Consider the following 15797-nt stretch of genomic DNA (forward strand, 5'->3'; position numbering starts at 1 on the left):
TGCTACACCTGCATGTACCACACAGTCCAACCCAAGAAGTGTATGGAGCTTTCAAGTGCCACGGCATCTTTTGGGATGCCAGTGTCCATACAGCAGGTTCCCACAGTCACCAGTAACACAAGACATTCAGCCAGGTCAAGATCAGCATCTCGTAAAACTCCTTGTTCAGACACGCATTACATTTTCAACTAGTCATCTTCTACTAGCTTTTCAGCTGGTATATACTGCCAACGCACACAAAAAAAATCTGTTTTGAACAGAAGGAGATTTCAGTATTTTTTACTTCTGTATAGTAGCCCAGATATGTTCATGGTACAGTAATCACCAAATATACCATGGCTGAAACAGGTGATCAAAGATGCCAGCTCTGCCTACAGAGGAAGACACCCACTTACTGCTCCTATCAGACTGAATTTTACTTCAGATGAGCAAATCAGAGAAGCGGGAGACAAATATCCATTGAGGAAATTCTAGCCAGATTCACCGAGATGGCCCAAGGGAAATTAAAAAGCGTCACATTTCAGACAGAAAGTAAAGCACCATCTGCGTGAGTCCTTGTCAAATGAGTTTCAGCAAAGCAGCTTAAAGGCCTAATATCTAAGATCTCCATAAATGTTAAATGGATAGAAAAAACATACACGCTCCTTCTGAAATACACTATCATTTTTCCATGAAGAATTAACATCTACCTCTTACAGACGTACATTTATTTCAAATATTATGGCACAGAGAAAGCGACTCTGAGCACACATTTGCCCAGTGAGGTGGCATCACACTGTTGGCAGTGGGATGCTTGTGCAGGACATGCTAAAGGTTCGCGATACTCAAAGCCACATCTGATCAGCCAGACGGCAGAGTCTGAGCATGATTCAAGCAAGTAACTTAGCAATTTCTCTAAAGGAGAAAAAATATTGAGGATAATGACTAATTTCCTCTTAGAACTTTGAATGCAGATGCTAAGCCTTGGATCTCTCTAACAATGAAGAGAATTTAATCATTTTCCAGAAGCCGCTATTGCCAGTGACTATGTGAACACACAAACTGGCATAGCAGATGAGACTTCTTTTTTAATCCAATATCCTGTCCCCTATAAAGGCTAACGGCAGATGCTTTAGAGAAAGGTGCAAGAAACCCCATAATCTCCCAGAGGTGTGGATTGCCTTAAGCCTTGAAGCAGAAGGCTTAATGTAAATTTGGCAGAGCTATTAACATTTAGCTATGTTTGTAAAATATCCCTTTATTTTTCACGGTTTTACGCAATTTTAGCCTCTAAACATCCTACAGCAGTATGCTCCATATATTAAGTCATACTCTTACATGACGGGGTTTTTTGTCAGTTTACACATTTGTCATGTTTTAATAAAAAAGAATACCTTTTGTTCCGAGACTTGCAGGTATGTTACTCTGTTCTCCTCTCTGTCATTCGTTGTTTATAGATGCTTCCTTCTATTCCCCAGTGAAGGGGAGATGAAGTTCAGTAAGCTATCACCGCTTTTACATTTGAAAGATTTTCCATGCTGTAATACAGCTGGACTCCCATTTTAGAAATGTCCTTTTATTATGCCTTGTCCTGAATGGCAAGACTATCTGAACCAAAGGGGAGCTACAGACATCAGCTCCCTTGGACCAGCTGCAGAAATCAGCCCTATCCATGATAACTTTTGTGGGCCCTGGTTATTTCTGCACAGCAAGGTGGTCATTTACTCTCATCCAGGAAGCTTGTGAAGTTTCAGCAGGAAGCTACTGTTAGCTCGACGGCAGTACTGCCTAGGGTCAGGAGGCTGGCATTAGCACCGAGACTGCACGAGATACAGGGCACCTTTGTAACAGACATGGTCACCAGAGCAGGCAGCCTGGAACAGCTCCGTCTGGGTGGGTCTATAAGGGAATAGTTAAAAACTACTTCCCTTTTAACCATGCTCCATGATCTCTCTTGTACATACCTCTAACCAACCCCCATGCATTCCTGTTACCAGCCATTTCCATAATTGTAACAGCCTGCGTGGAACAGGAAATTTAACTTGAACAAAATTATCCAAAATTACAGGGCAACGCAGTTACCTCCTATGGAGGTAAAACAGTCCGGGTCTGTTTTAAATCAAGCTATTAAAAAGGCAGACCGACATTTTACTGACATGCATGAAGCCTATAAACCTGCACACATGCAGAAGCCCAACATCTGCCCAGACACTTTTGCTTTAACATTATAGAAAACACAGAAATAGAGTTCAAGAGTTCATGAACCAAAATACTATTTTGCTATTTACTCAGCTAAATGTGCTCAAAGAAACTATTTATGCTGGCAAAGGCACAAGTAGCTTCCATCTATTTCTTCAGAGAAAGCTGCACAAGACATGGAAAAAGCCTTCCTCGGGTTTTAACACAACCTGAAACTGCCCAAAACTGCCACTCCCCATCCCAAAAACTACCCAAAACTGCCACTTCCCACCCGTCAGACACATACATGTGGTCTTCAGCCCACCTTCCCCAGGCACCGTGGGGAATACGGCACCCGTCTGCATCCAGTGCTCAGCTCAGGCTGAACAGGAGCAAAACTGACGCCTGGACAGTATGCGTCATCCTAGTCACACGCAGTTTGACTTCCTCAGACAAAAATGTGCTTTTTCGGCTTGTTACCAATGTGAAGAACTTGAACAAAATTAAATACAAAAGTGTTTTGCTAGTATAATTCTTTAGCCTTATATACAAGTCAAAATGACTTTAAAAGATAAAACACTTTCTTTCTTTGGTCAGATCATCTCGCATTCTTTGATTGCTAGACAGAAACAGTTAAGTATTAACAAAAGGGAAAATGGCCATTCTCGAGCATGGCGGACACCAAAAACAAAGGTCCGATCTTCAAAGAGCTGCAAGTACTTGCCTAACCAGTCTCCAGGTAGCCTAGAGCCACGTACTGTGCTTTGGCTATCATTTGCAGACAGCAGTTATGAGCTCACTAATGCCTCCTCACACACAATAGGGTAAATGACCTTTCGGTCCTTTGTGTAACTGTGCTACTCCTTCGCGCTCTGAAGTAGGCATACAGCTTTCTCCTTGAATATGTGGGTCTTGGTCTAGAAAAGACTCTTAACCACATAGCATAAGCAACTCCACATAGAAATTGCTTTGAACACTTGTGAATAAACACTAGCTAAGGATATTTTCATCCTCTAAGTGGCTTTAACGCTGCGCTCAAGCCGCACAACTTGACAGAGAGCTCCCAGGAGGGAGCTTGGGACACCCCATGCATTGCCCCAAGGTCACCTGGGCAGGCTGAGACTAGAGCTGGGAGACAAGCTCTCCATTTTAGTACACCCTCCTTCTGTCTGGCGTTCAGGAAGGTTATCACACTTCTCCTCCACAGCATCTCAAGGGTGTTGACCTTTTATTCAATAAACCCAAGCTTTGAGTTTTTTTTCAGAATTTTCCTCTTCATCCACAGGAGGAGAGGGACAGATGCCTTGGTGACCAGGACAGTAACACGTCTTCCAGTTAATGGTGCTTATGCTACCAAATTTTCATACCACATAACAGTTCTGTTTCCTTAAATGAAAACAGTTAAAAGGGCAAAGAAAGAGGATGAGAAAGCAAAATTTAAATGAATCATCCTTTTTTTTATTTTCTTTTCCCAAAGCACAGCTCCTCCTTGTCTGCAGTCCTTGAAGCATGCTGACGTATAAGTTGGTAAATTAGGCTGGTGGGCAGATGGTCCCAACAGTGGTGGGGTTATTTATTTTGCATTATAATACCTGCTAACTTTTTAGGTGCCCCACATGCAGTCACACATGCTGTACTCTACAGAGCACAGATGCATATTATATTTTAATCACATTTACTGGTAACATCTAGTTTCCCTTCTTTACTCTCTCAGCTGAAGTATAAGGCTGCAACATGCAAACAAGGCTTGCAGAGGGACAAAAGACATGTTTTTGCTAATCAACGTACCTCAAAAATAATTTTGGAAGGAAAAAAAAAGACCCCAAATCAACTTACTACTGAAGTAAACACATAATAAATCTGTAAGACTTTCTGGAACTGGCCCAGGCACCCCCCCTTTGACGGGCAGGGTATTGCCTCCTTCATTCCTAGTTTTTCAAGGAAGAAAAAAAAAAAAAGGCACAACCACCACCTTGATGGACATGGATTACACAATGCACACCATCTAGCACCTACATGTTCCAGCTCGTTCAGAGATGACACAACTCTTTGAAAATGCTAGTATTGCAGTTTTCAAAATTACATATTTTAGAGGCCAAGACTTAATTTCCCCCACTATTGAGCACATAAATCTAGAGTTGCCCAACGTTTCTTTGTTCCCCAACCTCCTCTGTACAAACCTTCTTTGTACTGTTGGTTATTTTGCTGTCTTGAGCAGTCAGATCACTTTTACTCGCATAAATACGAAGCTAGGAAAGCAGACACAGTTACAGGCTCTATGCTTATCACAGATTTCCAGCCAACATTAATGTTTGGTATATAAGATCTGGATAAGATCAACAGCATAAAAATGCTAAGTCTCTTGCAGACATTTCTTGCTTTTGGTACTGAATTTTAAGGATATTTCCCGGCTTATTCCATAAAGTGGGTATGATACCAAAAGAGCAAAAAGAAGAAGAAAAAAGACAGTTAAAGATCAATTCTTCAAGTCCTGTCAGTTATCTGTAACTGAAAGTGGATCTAGGAAAATGAAATTCAGAAACCTATCACTGCAAAGGAAAATAAGTGCTAGCTTCAGGTGAAAGTTTAACCACAAATCCTCCAATGGAAGGCGAGTCAAGATGCTAGTAATGTATTTGCAGTAGAATAAGTAACACTTTATATCCAGGTTGGAATGAAAGTTATGTGCATTTCTGAAGTAACTACAAATTTGCTTTTTTCAAGTGCCTAACAGAAAGAAGAAAAAGCAGAATATTTCAATAAAATCATTAAACTATAGCACACTGTCACAGGACAAAATCTGATCACTGAGATGAAAACACCAATGAAACATTAGACACTTTGGCATATAAAACACAGTAACAACTTACAGGTACATAAGCAAAGGTCAATACATTTTGGACAAGTTACTAAAGTTCAGGCGCTGTGGCTTAAGAATGTCTCTAATCATTAGGGATTGCCACCTCAGGCTGGTAGCTTCATTCTGCATCTTCCTAATGCCTTTTTTTTTTTCCTGGATCCTGTTGATTGGCGGAGCCATGCTGGACTAAACAGATGACAGCTGTGATTCATTATGGCAACCCCTTGTTACACAGAAGGAACAGCTGATCTTTCACAGATCTGAGCTCCACAACCTACCATCGCACAGCTAAACTTATGCTGTGCTTGTAAGCAGTCAGTGTTAACAGGGCACAGAGCCTCACTTTGCCCATTGCCTTTTGCCCTCCAGCACTCAACAGGAAGCTTATCTTCCTTCCTCTGATGGACCAGCTGCTCTTAAAATTTCATGCCAAAGCGCATGTAAAAACAAAAAATAGGCACAACAGAGAGATGAGAGGAGAAATGCTTTAACTGAGCCACCCAGCCCGCTAGAGCAGGCCTGTGATGACAACTGCTGCATCATCTCATGCTCTGTTCCCACCTCGCCCCAGCTTTGTGATTTGGGGAGTTTCACCTGCACAGGACAGCTCTGCCTGCTGAAGTGCAGACCGCAGCTTTTCTGACAAGCTATGTGTAAACCCATCTGCAATCTGAGGCTAACTATGGCTCTCAAATTTATTCTGAAGAGCATTCCTCATCAAGAAAGCTAGCCAGGTCACATACAAGCTAGAATTTCATTTGCAAGCAGTTTTCAAATGGCACTAAGTAATACTGGTATTCTCTTCCCCCCAAGTGAAAATCCCACATTTGCAAATTTTGCTCCTAGCAACTCCACTTAATTTTAATTATCAATATTAAACTAATCAGGATATGTTAATATGCATCAGAAGAATAATTAGCACTAAAAGCCACTCACATTTTTGTTCATGTTTCTGCACCGTCAGCCTCTGAATTTAATTACAAAATTTTAGCACCAGTTCAGCTCATATTTTTTTCTGCTAATCAGAACCAAAATAAAAGAGGTTTTTCATGGCTTCAACAAGCATTGCACATTTTTCGTAATAACAAATTCATTACGACCATAACGATCTGAAACAGCAACAGCAAAGTGTAAAGACAGTACTCTGAAGAGTTTTAAGCCTCTTTGCAGTGAGCCAGGAGTTGAATAAAAGGAGGTATTACATCCCTCTGGTGCAATACGTTCATATATATGAAAATTTAAAATGAAAATGAAGCAGTCACATATGCATTCTTCAGCTAGCAGACCAGCACTGGACTAACAGCTGCTCAGTAATGTCCGTAAACACATGCACTAGACTTGTCCCAGAAGCCTAACGCCACAGAGACACAAGCCTTGTGGCGTGCTCCATAAACACAGCCACGCTGCCAGCACCGCCTAACCCTGTGCTCCCACTGCCTCAGCCCCTCACCCGGCCCAATGCTGCCTTTCATTCTGAGCAAGGGGCTGACACGGCCGCACCAGGGCCTGCAGCAACCGTCAATGTTCATAGCAGGGCAGAAGAGAAGCCAGCCAGGCAGCTTTCCTGCCCCAAACCACCAGCCACAGCTGATCAGAACAGCTGTGACAGTGCCATTGAGGAGCAGGCCGCTGAGTGCCTGCCGCCTTCCCTTCCTTTCACCATCACCAGATGTACTCCAGATTTAACAAGGGTTCACTTCAACAGGAAGAAATAAATACAAACGCCTTATAAGATCACAGTGTTCTCCCTCACAGATTAGAGGGACATTCCACAGATGATTTAGAAATATTTTTTTTTTCTCCAAATGGTAGAAACACACTGGAGCCTATATTTAGAATGCACTGCTTAAGTGCACTGCTGCTGGGATGAAAAAGGTTTGCTGATAAAAGTCTAATTTAGCCTGTCAGCTTAGTTAGTTGGACACAAGCTGTACAAACTCACACAGTTCTGAGGGCTAAACGCAGCCATGCCCAAATCAATAGCCAAGCAGCAACTCCACCTGTGGTTACAAGAGCAAGAGGCCACAAACTGGCAGGGCTGGACGCAGCTGGGAAGGGGCTGCAGCCATCTCATCTCTCCCAGCAAACATGACTGATATGACCCACCAAAATAAAGAGGAGGGTGAGTGGGGATAAAACAAGCTCAGTGAAGGCAGTGGAAATTGCTCAGAGCGATTTAGGACATACACCACTTAAAATCATTAGCATTTGACTTGTTTTGTTTAGATATAAATGCTCCATTTCCATTGCTTTTGTGGTTCGGCATAGACTCCTCTTAGAGGTGCGAATGAAGGGGTCTAGACATGCTAAAGGAATTACTCACCTGAGTTTGGCTTCAGGTGTGGAAATTGCTGAAGCAGCTAAGAATCAGTTTGCTTCCAAAGTGAATTCATGTGAAAAGATGCTAACGTGACACCCTTTGAGTCATGAGATTTAGAAATGCACAAGATCCAGCATGAGGAGCACCAAGAGCATGTTTCTCAGACACCCTCTCCTTGCCCTCCCAGATCACAGCTCAGGTGTGGCAGGGCTGCTCTCCTGCCCACTCCCTGTGGCAAGGCTTGCAGCCTCACCAGCGAGTCAATATGGGAATTATTCTTAGCCATTTCAATCCCTCCCGTTTGGTTCCTCACTCAGCAACAAAGCTTGGACCAGAACTCATAAGCAAGCAAAGTACTGAACCAGGTCCACCTTAATGAGCATAGGCAAAAATAACACATCATAAGCCAAACAAGTGCATGCAGAAGCGGTGAAGACAGAATGTTCATGCAACATTTGTTCTCAGCCACAGAAGTTCAAGCTAACAGATACCTGGAGAAAAAAAAAACACAATGAGCAATTACAGGAAAAAAAAAAAGTGATGATTTCAGGAGAAAAAAAACACAACCTGGTTGTTTTGTAATGCAAAAAAGGTAGAAGCTAGATACTTCAGGACAAGAAAATTATGATTTTGAGATTTACTCCTAAAGAAGCTAGACATTTCTTCAGTCACTTGTAGCTGCGCTTTTTCGGCACTGATTCCACACTAGTCTTAGACATTCAATCTACTTTCTTCTTAGTTTTTAAGTTTTCATGATATGGATGCCTGCCTATGCCAAAACCATCTCAAGACCAGGTATAAAATAGAAATTATTTCTGGACACTCTTGACAGAAGGAGAAATCCTTCGGGCTGTCCCATGCCACTATCCCACAGCAGAGTGAAAATTTCAGGTGGTTCCTCACCTCTTCATGGTTTACACATAAAACATAGCAAGGAGGGGAAAAGGTGGTTCTCTGTCATTTGTAACATCTCTTTAACATGTCATCCCACAAAATGGCCTCAATTGTATTATAGGAAGTGTTTTTGCTTAAGCACAAAAGACAAAAATAAACATTATTTTCAACTACCACTAGATTTACCAAGTGTCCTGATGAAACAGTACCTTTAGACCAGTAGACTATGCAAGCTGATAATTTTTAAAACCTTTCCCCACCATTTCCTATGAGAGGGAACAATAAGCAAACTTAAGACAAATCAAGCAAGACCACCACTGCTAGCACTGCTGCAGTCAGGAGGCTTAATCGCAAATGCAATCCTGCAGCCTGCACGTGACCTGCCTTGCACCACAAACAGATTTGCCTGCAAATGGGTCAGGCTGTCATGCATAATTCATACGAGCTTCCCCATGACTTGTTAAGATTAAACCAGACTGTTAGCCAATAGCTCTCTGCTATTAAAAAGCATAAAAAAATTGGTCACCGATTAGTCGCACTGTATCCTTCTGTCTGACACATGTACCATACACGTGCTGCAATGGATTGTATTATGCATAATGTTAACCTAGGAGTGGTATGTAATGGGACATATTTTCAGAAAAAGCTTTTGGATTTCGTACAAGGTAAGAGATTTCAGGAGTGTTAAGTGTCTCTGACACAGCACAGGAAAAAAATAAGCACAGCTCAGGTTAACAAATCCATGTCTCAGACTTCAGTTGCTCAGTTCTGTTTCCTGAGAGAAGAACTGCATGGTCAACATTTGTGTTAGACTACAAAAGGATCTCCATTTAATATATCCACATAACACTGGGTAATTTGCACATACATCTCAGGTTGCTGCTGCTCTCTGAAGTTGATGGAACAAGTGAAGTGACAGGCAATTTACATCAGCTTTCTACCTTACATATAACAGTTTTACACTCTCTCATCGTGGAGAATCTACTCTTGCAGAAAAGAACGTGTGTCACAGCCCATTTTTCATGAGGAAAACAGACACAAAGCGGTTAAATAATACATTCAAGGTTAAACATCAGTCAGCATGAAGGAAGGAATAAACTTGAAGCCTGCAGTCTCCTGGTCAGGCACCCTTCAAATTCATCGGTCCTCCTCTCTGCTAGCAAATACCTACATAAGTTGTCTTTAGAAAACATAAATATATTTAAAATCCGTTAATTAAAATTGAGGATCAAAGCAAATGTATCGGCACAGATAAATACATAAGTAACAGTAACTGATCACACACACACATTCAAATGTCAAAAGAAAAACAAAAAGGTAATAGCTGATGTAAATTCTAAGTCAGATCCTGGATTCTCCAAAGCAAAACAACATTGTGGCTTGTAGATGTGAAGCAGTTTCTCAAGATCTGTCAATAAAACTATTAACATACAACATATGTGGCAATCCAAATTTGGATACAAGCCAAAAAGCCTTTTCTGAAATAGTTTGATAAAGAGATCCAGCAAAAAAAAAAAAGATACAAGCATATACACCCAGGATGTACAACCTAGTTTAATCTTACTATTTACTTCTTGGGTCTTTTTCATCTTACTAGTTCATCAAATCTTTAGTTCATTCTCTATAATTCAGCATGAGAATGATGGTAAGAGGCTGAAATCACTTCAGAGGTCAAAAGGCTGGTCACTAATATGACAACACCATCTGCATAATGCTAGATCACTGACGTGAGCCTAACCCCCAAACTGGCACAGCTGCTAAGTCCTATGCTGGAAAAGAGTGGGCCGAGAGGAAAAGATAGAAAAATCCTTCTGTGATGGTCATACTGTGTTCAGGTACTGCCTTTTCCTAACCCAGTCAGTCCGAGGCACAGAGGAGATTCACAAGTTTCAACTGGACTGCCAAGAACATTAGATTTTTCCTGTCCACACCCCAATTTCACTGCTCCCAAAGAGTAAAGGAAGACATCTCAAAGAAAAGAAAAATAAAAAAAATCAAGAAGTCCACTACATAAAAACCACCAACAACCACCAAAAATCCCTGCTCATAAAACTGCTTGCTTATATTAGAGTGCAATTTTTGCAATTGTTTCCCTTTAGACAAAAAAAAAAAATCTTTGCTAAGTAAGAAAGTTAAGCACTAAGAGCAATAAATAACCAGAAGACAAGAGACTGGTTTTATTCCCAGCTCTTCAATGAATTTCTCACATTGCTGTTAGGAAAGCCATTTCATCATTTTCTGCTCATTTTCCTGACCTACATGAGAGAAGCGAAAGTCTCAGTGCCCTGTGAAGTAGAGAAGACATAGCAGTAAGCCTGCAAAAAAAGGAGGGGGGGACACAACAAACAAGTTTTGCTTTTGTACTTCACTGTTGCACTTGCTTGGGGTTTACACAGTCCTCTCCTAAATTGCACCCTGAGCCAGGATGAGCACTGCCCACGTATTTTCACATGATCACGCTGCCGGCCTCCATGTCTAACCCACAGCAGTGCCGAGGGCCATCTCTTCAGAAGCAAAATCTGCAGAATGAGCACAGTTACTCCGTGACATCCAGTATCAGACAACAGACTGGAAGGCAATTATAAAAGAGTATTTTTCATTTCAGTTTGATCTTCTGTCCTGCAAGCACCAGTACTACAACGCTTACGAAAGCCGATACGTTTCTGTAATTTCAGCTTTCCTAATTCCTCAGACAATTACTTTACTTTTTAATCTCAGAAAATTGGTTATTAATCTTCAGAAGTATAAAAGGGGGTTGAAAATGCTGACAAAAATGGGATCGATCCAACCCCAATCAGTACGCTGGCAGCAAACCACCAACTCCTGCCTAACTGTGAACGCCCTGGGGTCAGAAGGCCTGGTCGCTGCAGGCTCCCATTAACCCCGTCAGCTGCAAGTGTGGGACGGGACCTCACTAACAGCCAGCGGCCTACACGCACAACAGCACATACTTTTCTCCTTGAACCTTTTCATAAAAGAAACATGCAGGAAAATAGGACACGAGTGTCCTTTGTGCTCGTTTCTGCTCGAGTGAAGCCAACGTTTGTCTGCGCGCTGCTCCTGAGGGCACCAGCCTGCCCCGGGAGCATGTTTCTCCCCGTTCTCCAGGCCAAGCATCCAGCAGCACGCGGTGCCGAAACATCAGGCAACAAGGGGCAGTCTTTAATAAATGCCACACTGCCCTTTCCTCCACAGTGACACGCTGCTGTATGGAGCTAATTGAACGCAAAAGATGAGCTGATGTGAGACGTTAACCCTTGCTTTCTCTCACTCAGAGAAGTTTAGGGGCTGCAGCTTGTTGCCGCAGCATACAGCCCACCATCCCAAGCACACTGCTAAACTGACAAGCAAAGTGCACGTGTATTTGACTGAGAGGCATGTTAAAAAGAAGGGAAATTAGTTTAAAACTCACTGAGCAGAAAAGCAGGCACAGGAGTAAGGTGATATAAGAGACAGCTTAACTGGAAGTAATCCCATGCCTTTTTCAAGGGTTTGATAAGCACAGTGATGTGTGTACGTGCACTAGGAGAGCAGCATTACATATGTGCTGTCACTAAATACACCACACAGATGCTCACTTGCCATTTGGGAGCCCTCTAGTAGCTGTATTCCAGCTTTTTGTCTGATGTAAATTGAATAGGATTTGTAGAAGCTCCCCTTCTAAGGGGCTGTCATTAGCTACTCTTTTATAAGGGGTTTATCCACCAGAAATTGAAAAGAACCCAAACCACCGATAAAAAAGCACAGTTAATCAAGATGACTGCCCTTAATTTTCTTTTAAAAAAAAATAAATATATATATATATGTAAGTCATTAGACCAAAATCAAACAAAGTATTTTCCTTCAGTTGTTCTTTACAATAACTCAGAGATTCACGGCTTCATATTGATAAGCAGAGCAGGGAACACTACCCATCGTATATCCTTCTTTAACCACAAGCACCGAAGTGTGCTCGGCATCCGCGTCCTCTCCTGTTGGCGTCAGTGAGCTGCCAGCCCTGCCTGTACACATTACTGCCTGCTGACTTCCAAGGGGGTGGCTGGAGAGTGTGGAGTTAAAAGCTAGAGGATATTAGTCACAGGGCATTTCATTCATCACTGTTCCCTCCCTGTGGGAGGGAGGGACTTGCCCTCACCACAAGCCTGGCCGTGGAAGATGTGAAGGAGGAGCTGCTTTGTTACCCAGCTGGCGCTACAAACCAGCACACACATCTTTCCAAAACATGATCTGTTGCTCACACACACACACAACTGGCACCAAAATTCATCTACCGACAGCGTGGAACATTCCCTCTCACCCTCCCTGTCCTATGTTGGGGACAATTAGCAGGACGGTGCCCCCACCACCACGTCAGAACCCGCAGCTCCTCCGACATTCATCTTCCTGGGAAAGCCACCCACCAAGAGGCAGGCTTCAAAGCCTGCCTGCAAGTAAGTGGCTAACCATCAGCTGTGCCGGCCCTTCTGGGACCAGGCACCCAGCGAAGAGATGTTTTGGGTGTTTTTTTTTTTGAGGGGGGAGAAAAATTACCATAACTGTAGTGGGGAAGGAAAATTAGAAGGCCCCAAGTGCATCTTGCTGAGCTTATATTACAGGGTCGTGGGGGGGTTGGTGTGTGTACATACATGCTTCCTTTTAAACAAAGCAAAGGAAGAGCGTGGGGTGGGTAGGAAGGTGAAGGGGAATATTACAGAAAGAAGTCCGCACAGAGGCCTCTCTTCAGGATAGTTTCAAGCCTGGTGGGCAAAGGGGAGAGGGAAGAATAAAAAAGCACTACCCAGAGGCATTTTTCTCCCTCTGCATCATAACAGATCGATGAGCTAATGGTCTCCTCTGTTTCACGCAGACATCTGCGCTTTAGGACCACGGTTCAAGCCCAGGCCTCAAAGAAAAGAAAGATGCCACAGAGGGAGCTATACAAGATAAGGAGTTAACGCTACTGAACATTAGCACCATTTATTAGTGTGAGAGTAGAAAAGACTATGAACTTCTACCCACAAGTACAAAGGGTGCCCTTCACTGTCCACCGGGGTATCAAAGTACATGTAATATTCGATCTTTTCAAAATCACACCACAGAAATTTTGGTAATCAAATTGTTGATTTTTAAATCCTTGGGCTAAGTTTTATGGAATGCTTTCTTTGTACAGGCTACGTCAAAACATCAGTTTGATCCTGTTAAATGGGCCATCTTCTCCTGTGTATGAATCAAGAGGAGATTGCAAATAGATTATGAAAAAGCATCCTGTTAGACTGTCACTCTTCTGCAGACACTCAAGAGGTGAGCAACTGTCAGGACTCATATATCAAACAACAGTGAAGAAATATAATGTAGGTATTACCTACAATGAAATAATTAGAAAAATAAAAAACCAAGATCAGTGATCTGTAAATATCACACTAGTTCTCTGGCAGCTGGCTACAAAACGTAAGCCGTAACTAAAGCCTTTTAATGGTTCTAAAAATGAGTGATGAACATTCAAAGGGTGTACAATAAAGGTACAATAGTGGTAAAATACAAATGTCAGAAATACAATAGAAATGTCAATAGAAATGGTCAAAGGGGTAAAACAGAAACGTGAGGAAAAGCTTATTCCTTCTTATAATGTTAGCTCTTTACTTAAAACTCAAAATCTTACTGAAAAACACACTTCATACAGAACAGTGTAGGGTTATCATAAATACATTCCCAAGCCTTTGTTATTAAAATATCAGGCAAATTCACAGCAGAGAAAAAACTAAGTGCTATTAAACATGAAGATACCAGTTGCTGTTCAGCAAGCACCTGATCAGTAAGTCCCTGAAAATTGAGTAAATGTGTTATGGAGGTACCACTGCTCATGGTATTGCATTCCTTGTCTTTACCTTCAACCCATGAAGAAAGCTTGACGTGGAGATTACTATTAACTAACATTCAATACCTTTAGCAACAGCATCGTTCCTCCGTGCATGCACTTTTTTTGCTCTTTTACCTTTAGCCTTATATATCTTACCATGATGCTATTCCCAGTCAAAATTTTGTTACCACTACAAATTTGTGCAAAGAAAACAAGAGAATTAAGAACCTCTAAAGAGATGTGTAACTGTATTTAATCTTTAAATTTAGGAGTTAACCATCCCTAACTGACAAAGCAAGTATATGCATAATGTCCTCCACATATATTAAAATGAAAACAATGTAATTGCCCCACACATACACAAATGTTGATACACCTGCAAACAGTTTGGCTGCAGTCTGGGGCATACCAAGTGAGAAGATGTGTGGCCTCACTGCAGGCATGGGCAGCCACGTCCCCCTGTGGCAGCCTCCCACCTCTAACCCAGCACAGCTGCCTCCGGAGCCCCAGCCCACGCTCAGACAGTGGGCAGCCACTGCGTGGGTGTTGGGACAACCACGAGCAGCTCAGCTCCCCATCTGTTTCTCACCACTGTGAAAGCTCTTGCTTTTCCACAAGTTTGGGAGCAGGCTCCTTCTCCCACGCTCAAATATCCCCAGGGGCTTAATGCAAACCTTAACTAAGTCAGCAGAAAAAGATTCACAAACCCCAAATCGCCATTGATCTGGTACCTACAGGGAAGTCAGGAGGCTTTTCAAAACAATACATCATTTCCCATCATAGCAGCCTACCCCACACGTGGCCACGAAACTCATCTTCCAAGAGGTGATGCAATGGTAAAGCTTTGGGCAAAATCCAGTTAAAAAAAAAAAAAAGGCCTAGTTTTTAACCTGTCTTCAGTTTTGTTGAAAGTTTTACTGTTTCTTTAGTTTAAGCGCAGTTAATACACAAATAATTCTGGATTGTCTTTCTACACAGTGTTGTGGTTTGAGTTAGCAGACCTGAGAACACAGAGCAAGAACAGTCCTTTCAGAGGATCACCGCAGCACAGACCTGCAGCAGAGCTCGCTCAGTGTTAGGTGTCTGTTGTGTTTGCTTCCCTGCAGTTACAGCCTCTTACGATGTGACATGTTGCTGCTACATCATGAATTACTTTTCTATAAAGTTAGCATAAAAATAAAAGATAAGATATAACATCTCATTCTCACACTGGTAAGATTACTTATTAAGTATGAACATAACCTGCTTATGCAACCAGTGCTTAATTGCAGAGTGCTGCAAGGTCGACCAGGAACCTAAGCCTGCACGGAGGGCCCTGCTCCCTGGCTCAGCACCCAGCTCCAGCAAGCGAGACTTAACCTCTCCCTCACCTCCTTTGCCCCAGCCCAGCAGTTGCAATGAGAGAACTGAGAAGACTATTGTTTTAACAGGGAGCAAGTTTGGGCATTTAGAGATGAGAAGATATAGCTTCCACTCGCTCTAGAATTATTGGTAACCAAAGACCACCCACACGCACTGAGTTCAGAGTTAAAGCCTCGCCCCTGTCTCTTCAGTACTGAGACAGGGCACTGTGGAAGGTTTCACTCCCCAGTAAATGATCTTTTATCTATACAGCTAACAATGAGCATGAAATCCTGCAGTTATCTTCTTGTCTCTTCTTTTTTATACACATACACACTCTAGTTAATAGGAATTAGCATCCCATTGTATAAGAAACACTCCTAAGAAGA

General features: G+C 42.3%; 1 protein-coding gene and 1 long non-coding RNA gene across 8 annotated transcripts in view; one reads left to right on the plus strand and one right to left on the minus strand.

Moving 5' to 3' along the window:
• Positions 1-15797, minus strand: part of BICD2 (BICD cargo adaptor 2) — an 88038-nt gene that overhangs the window by 43512 nt on the left and 28729 nt on the right. The window lies entirely within an intron of this gene.
• Positions 12276-15468, plus strand: LOC125182503 (uncharacterized). The gene is made up of 3 exons (XR_007162440.2): positions 12276-12661; positions 13381-13511; positions 15046-15468. It is a non-coding gene; the product is annotated as an uncharacterized lncRNA (long non-coding RNA).

Source organism: Anser cygnoides, chromosome 10 (assembly GCF_040182565.1).
Source record: "Anser cygnoides isolate HZ-2024a breed goose chromosome 10, Taihu_goose_T2T_genome, whole genome shotgun sequence".
NCBI lineage: Eukaryota > Metazoa > Chordata > Aves > Anseriformes > Anatidae > Anser > Anser cygnoides.